General features: G+C 35.1%; 1 pseudogene; it reads right to left on the reverse strand.

Moving 5' to 3' along the window:
* Positions 1 to 5,880: 5,880 nt before the first annotated feature.
* LOC114029989 lies at positions 5,881 to 6,301 on the reverse strand (annotated as a pseudogene).
* Between the last annotated feature and the right edge of the window lie 746 nt (positions 6,302 to 7,047).

Consider the following 7,047-nt stretch of genomic DNA (forward strand, 5'->3'; position numbering starts at 1 on the left):
AGCTATTTTTATGATCCTTAACTCAATTTTCCTGACTCTAAGGTCAGTCCTCTTCCTATGATGTTATGCTGCCTTTCACAGGGAGAATAATGTGATCTTTTAAATATCATAATTATTATTATTAAAAAGTAAATTTCTTTCACTCACAATTTTAGATGTTCAGTTCAGAATTGAGTTTTATTTTTTTTTCAGTTTGCCAAACTGGAAAAGTGCATTGAAATAATTGTTTTTGTTATTAATTCAGATTTACATTTCTGATTCAGCTTAAATGAAAGAACAAGAATAAAAATTACATGTGCTTGGAAAAGAGATTACCCACCTGATTTTTCCAGCAGAATCATTTTCAATCCAGGTCCTGTTTTATCTCTGCCTAATATTAATAGTTTAGAATTATATCACAAGCTCTTGATTCTTAGTTAAAATTTCAATCATGATGCCCATTCCACTTTTCCACCTTTTTTATATTTTTCTGGGAGAATCTAGAACATTAATATTATTGCATTTGCCTCCAAGTTTAACCTTAAATAAGCAAGAAATGATTTTCACTATAGCAAATCTAGTACTTGTCATTTTTGGCATCCTCAGTTAACAAATGAAATTTCCAGGAATGTTATGAAAGTGAGGTGTTGGTTTACAGTACAGAACTGATTTACAGCACTAGGGCTCTAGCTTAAAAAAAAAGCCCACATAATAACTTAGCTTCTTTCTTATTTTTCTTTTCATTTAGAATCTTAATATAGCATAATGATTGTCAAATTTGCATCTTAGGAGATCACTTCTTAAAAATACACATGCAGATTCTTTGGTCTTGACTAAAACTTGAAATTAACTTTACTCTCTTTCATCTAATTCCTTTTCTTATGTTTCTATGTCTTTGGATTCCAGTCCAAATCAGAAGCAAAGGCATATTATAAAGAAATTTGTTCTTATTACAGAATATGAAGTGTGATTATAGAATTATGTGATGAATCCATAAGTCAAAATCTCATATTGTAGTGTCATTGTATTTATGTCTCATATTTTCCAATCATCTTTATTTATCCTATTCCCTAACAAAATTGGGTTACTTCTATCCTTTATGCCTTTCATATAATTTTACATTTTTCAAGAACATCCTCCTTTTTCCCTCTTTGACGCCATTGTGTTTAATTCCCATCCAACAGGTAATTACCACACGAAAAAAGCTGGGATGATTGGGAGCTGGTTGTATCATTTAAAGGAAGAGGTCTGACAGAAGCACCTTATTTGAGAAAGAACATGATATGTAAGGACAATTTAATTAAAGTATCAGCCTTTGCATACTATGCTTCCTATGTAGATGTTACTGAGAGGAAATAACACTTAGTACAATTAGCAGGGATCAAGAGAAAGAGCCGTAGGGGTAGGATAGAAGTGGAAAGCATTATTCAAAGGCATGATCTGATCCACTAAATAGAATACCATGCTAGGTTGAGAAAAAGTCCAAGGGTACCAAATCTGAAGGGATAGGCAGAATTCATGATAGAATTCATGATGGAGATCTCAGTTTAAAGTGAGATTAGCTAAGCAAATCAAGTAAAATGTTATGCAAGCATAAACACAGTTTTCAACTATTTCTCTGACCAAAAAAAAATGATAGCAAGATTCTAACAATTCTGCCTTCTTGTTCAACTTCATCAAAATTACTTTGGGCATAGATATCATCCATACTAATCCCAATTCCAACCATGCTCCCTTTCTGCCAACTACCCTTCAATTCCCCACCAAGAATAACTGATTCTTGCTTAATGGAATATTGTTGGTAGAAAATCTCCACCAACTTCAGAGTATGCAAATTGTGAAGAGATTCTCATGATTTTCCCTGTCTGTATCTGTCTACTAGGTATCAGAGGTATTCCCAACACTTCTGTAAATATAGGATTTCTAAGGACATTCTTGTTTCTATGCATGATTAGAAAGAGTTTGCAAGGGATTAGTAGACAGAATTTGACATTGAAGCTAGCTCATTGCAACAAGGATTAGTGGGCCTGTAGAACCTATGATGAACACATAGTGAGAGGGTGCCATAGGACTCACTACATGAGTGATGGCAGAGAAGCATGTGGCTGAGTCCTCCAGTTAATAGGAAGGAGTATGTGCAATAGGTTTGTGAATAAATACCAGTTGATTCCCTCAAATAAAGGGCCTTCTAAGAGTACAGCAGATTTTAATCTATTAGTGGCTTGGTCTGTCCACAGGTGCATTGTAGTTGAAGCTTGGACTAGACTATTTAGTAATCAAAGTAGGTGTAAAAAAAGAGATAAAATCATAGTTTATGTAAAAAGACATCCTTTTTTGGTGAATGGAGAAACTAAGTTTTTGTTTATTTTTATCACCAAATACTTTGTTAATAGGGAGAAATATGTATTTCATGGTTTGGTGTAGCATGTGAGATAGTAGTTAAAGGGTCTAGTTTTTGTAGTCTTGCTGCTCATCATTATATACACTTTGCCATGGAAAAGTGAATCTTTCCTTGGAATGTACAATTGACATAGAAGAGATAAAATAGTGACCCTGAGTAAAAGTGGTGGCAATGGGGACTGTGGAAATATAAAATTTATTTCAAAACTGGACCATGACAGCAGTTGGTTGCCCATCACATGATAAGCAGTTCATATTATTGAGGATATGCAAGAATTTGGACATTGCACCTCTGGGAAAACTTCAAAGTCTATGACAAGGTTCTGCATTAACATCATAGAGGGGTAGAGAGATGTTGGCATGTGTTGGAACAAGCCTGCTGGTTTTCCCATCAGGATTCTTGGCTGTCACATACTTTTAAATATATTTTTACTAATGTTTTCTATTTCTTACATCACCATAGTTTCTCATGCATCCCTCTTCCCCAAGAGTCATTTTATATGACAAAAAAATATTTTTAGAGGAAAAAAAAACCAGCACAACTGATGACTACATTGAGAAAATCTGAAGACATGTGCAATATATAACATCTGCGGGCCTTCGACCTATAGAAACTAGAAGGTTAGGGATGTTTTCTCATATCTCTTCATTTGAATCCTACTTGATATTCATAATTTTATTACATTTACTTTTGATTTTTTGGTGTGTAGTTTTTTTTATTGATATTGTTGTATTTAATGTGTATATTGTTTTCCCAGCTATGTGTTCATATAGATCTTTCCACATTTGTCTGTATTTGTCAAACACATAATTTCTTAGAGCACCGTAGTATTCCATTACATTCATGTACCTCAATTTGTTTATCATTTTCCAATTCATAGACATCTACTTTGTTTCCACTTCTTAACTATTAAACAAAAATGTTGCTAAAAATATTTTGGAGCATATGGGTACTTTTTCTTTTCTTTTTAATGCCTCTGGTTCAAAGGATATGGAGATTTTAGTCACTTTATTTTCATGATTCCAAATTGTTTGCCAAAATGGTTGTATCATTTCACTGCTTTACCAACAATGTATTAGTGTGCCAATCTTCCCACAACCACTCTGACATTGCTTCTATTTGGAGGGGAGATCATTTTTGGCCATTTTCAAGATGTAAGATAAAACCTCAAAATTGTTTTGATTTGCATTTCTCTTATTTGGAAGAGATTTGGTTCAGTTTTCATGTGGCTATTAATACTTCACAATTCTTCTTTTGAAAACTGTTCATATCTTTTGACCATTTATTTATTAGGGAATTGTTAATACTTACAAAAACATATATCTATATATCTTAGATATCAAATCATTATCAAAGAAATTTCTCACAAATATTTTTCCCTTTTCAACCACTTCATTCTTATCCTAGATACATTAATGTTGTCTATGCAGAACATTTTCAGTTTCAGGTATCAAAATTATTTATTTTACCTTTTGTAATTGCCTCAATCTCTTATTTGGTTGAGGACATATCTCAGCCATAACCATGAGAGGCACATGATCTGTTTCTTTTTTGAATTTTAATAGTGTGATCTTTAATATTAAGGCCACATATCCAGTTAGAATGTATTGTGGAGTGTGGTATAAGGTGCTGATCCAAATCAAATTTTTGCCATATATCTATGCAGCTTTTTTTTTTTTGCACTTTCATTTATTCATTTATTTTTTTTTAATTTTGAGTTCTAGATTTTCTCCCTCCCTCTTGCCTTTCTAATTGATATTACAACAATTGTACATGTGAAATCATTCACAATATCATAATGTTTTGAAGAAAATTTTACTTCTATTTTCACACAGAGCTCATCAGCTTTCTCTCTGGAGGTGGATAATTATTTTTTCATTATGAGTCCTTTGGAATTGTCTTGAATCACTGTGTTGTCTGAAGTAGCCCAGACTTTCACAGTTAGTCATCTTTACAACACTGTTGTTACTGTGAACAGTGATCTCACAGATTTTCTCACTTGACTTTGCATTAGTTCATTTATGTCTTGCCATGTCATTTCTCACAGTTAAATAGAACTCTATCACAATCATATGCTACAACTTGTTCAACCTTTCCCCAATTGGTGATTATCGCCTCAATTTCCAATTCTTTTATATCACAAAAAGATCTGTTATAAAGATTTTTGTACATATACGTCCTTTTCCTTTTAAAAAATATCACTTTGTAGTATAGCCCTAGTAATGGGGTGCACAAGAATTGTGTATACCTTTTGATCCAGTAATACCTAGTAATGGTATAACTGGATCAAAGAGTATGCACAATTTTATAGCCCTCTGAGCATAGTTCCAGGTTTTTCTCCAGAATGATTGAACCAGTCTACTGTGCCACCAACAGCTCATTAATGAACTTATTTTCCCTCATCCCCTCAAGCATTTGTCATTTCTGATAGGTGTGAGATGGTACCTCAGAGTTGTTTTAATTTGCCTTCCTTTAATCAATAGGGTTTTTGGGCATTTTTTCAAAATATAGATAGCTTTGATTTTTTTTTTTCTGAAAATTGCCTGTTCATACCCTTTGACCATTTACCAGTTGAGGAATGGCTCTTAGTTTTAGAAATGTAGCTGAGTTCTCTATATATTTGAGAAATGAGGCCTTTATCAGAGAAACTTCCAATACAGTTTTTGATACTATTTCAACGTCCAGGTACTTTTTAGCAAAATGCAGTTTCCATGATAACCTCTTTCAATTAAGTCTATTTTTTTTGTTTTTGTTTTGTCTGAGATCATGATTGTTACCCCTGCCCTTGTCACTTCAGCAGAACCATAGTGGACTGCTCCAATCCTTCATTTCAACTCTGTGTGTCTTTCCGTCCAAAGTGTGTCTCTTGCACACAATATACTGTTGAATTCTGGTTTCTAATTCATTCTGCTATCTGCTTGGGTTCTATGGGTTAATGCATACTCCCCCCCCCCATATATATATAATCATTAACTGTGCATTTCCCTCCAACCCATTTTCTTCAGTTTATCGTCCTTTCTCTTTTTATTCTATTCCTCCTCAAATGTCTGCTTTGCTTCTATACAGTCTTCCCCAATCTGTTCTCCCTTTTTTATTCCCTTCCCATATTTCTTATCCCTTTCCTCTCCTTTCTACATTGGTTAAGACAGATTTCTGTGCACAACTGAGAATGTATATATTTTCTTCCCCCTTTGAACAAATTCTTATGAGAGTGATGTTCAGCATTGTCCATCCCCACCCCATTTTCCCTTCCAATATAAAACCTTTCTTTTGTACCTTTTTTAATGTGAGAAAAACTGCCTCATTCTATCTCTCCCTTCCCCTTTCTCCCAGTGCAGCCCTCTTTCTCATTCTCCTTTTTTAAAGACTATTCCAATATAATTGACTTACATCCATGTCTTCTGTCTATACTATTCCTAACTTCTCTCATAATGATTAAGTTCTTTTTTTTTGGGGGGGGGGTTAGTCTGACTTTATTAGCTAAAGGCAGGCCTGGCACCTCAGGTGCTGTTGGGTGGGCGAGTTCGCTTCTTCTTCACCACCACTGGCCTCTGGCTTCTGGCTCTGCAGGATGGAGCTGGCCTGGCGCAGAGCGGCCATGCAGAGAACTTTGCGGTATTTATTCTTGCGGATAATGTGTCAGACGCTACTGAGGGTGGCCCGAGCATTTTTGTTGATTGTGGTCCTCACCTAGGAAGTAGCAGGCTTCCTCTGACCTGCCCGGTGCTTCAGCACTTCCACGATGTCCTTGCCGTCGGCTGCCGGCTCGATGCCCATCATCTTCCGGTGAATCAGCCCGTTGTAGCGGAACGAGTTTCGGGCCTTGAGGTTGTTGGGCTCGGTGCTGCACATCTGCTTGTTGCGCTTGATCAGGAAGCTGGAGCTGCTCCGAAGGACCATCCACTGCAAGTGAGCCAACATGGCGGCGGGGCGCTGCTCTCGCAGCGGCTCCCGGAGACGGAAAAAGGATTAAGTTCTTAAGAGTTAAATGTATCACCTTTCCATACAGGAATATAAACAATTCAACTCCATTGAGTCCTTTACAACTACTTTTTCATGTTTACCTTTGTCTTTTTTTTTTTTTGAACGTCAAATTTTCTTTTTGGTTCTGGTCTTTTCATCAGAAATGCTTGGAAGTGTTCTATTTCATTAAATATCCATTTTCCCCTGAAGGATTATGCTCAGTTTTTCTGATCAGGTTATTCTTGTTGAAAATTTAACTTTGTTATCCTTCAGAACATCATATTCCAAGTCTTTAGCTCCTTTCATGTAGAATCTCCTAAATCTTCTGTTATCCCAACTGTGACTCCATGATATTTGAATTGTTTCTTTCTGGCTGCCTATGACATTTTCTCCTTGACCTGGGAGTTCTGGAATTTGGCTATAATATTCCTGGGAATTTTCATTTTGTGATTTCTTTTAGGAGGTGATCAGTGTAGTCATTAAATTTATTTTGCCCTCTGTATCAAAGATATTAGGGCAATATTCCCTTATAATTTCTTGAAATATGATGTCTAGGCTTTTTTTTTTAATCATGGCTTTTAAGTAGTCCAATAATTCTTAAATTTTCTCTCTTTGATCTATTTTCCAAGTCAGCTGTTTTTCAAATGAGAGATTTCACATTTTTTTCTATTTTTTCATTCTTTTGACTTTGTTTTATTGTTTCT

The sequence above is a fragment of the Vombatus ursinus genome, unplaced genomic scaffold (assembly GCF_900497805.2).
Source record: "Vombatus ursinus unplaced genomic scaffold, bare-nosed wombat genome assembly UNPS02014945.1, whole genome shotgun sequence".
Taxonomy (NCBI): domain Eukaryota; kingdom Metazoa; phylum Chordata; class Mammalia; order Diprotodontia; family Vombatidae; genus Vombatus; species Vombatus ursinus.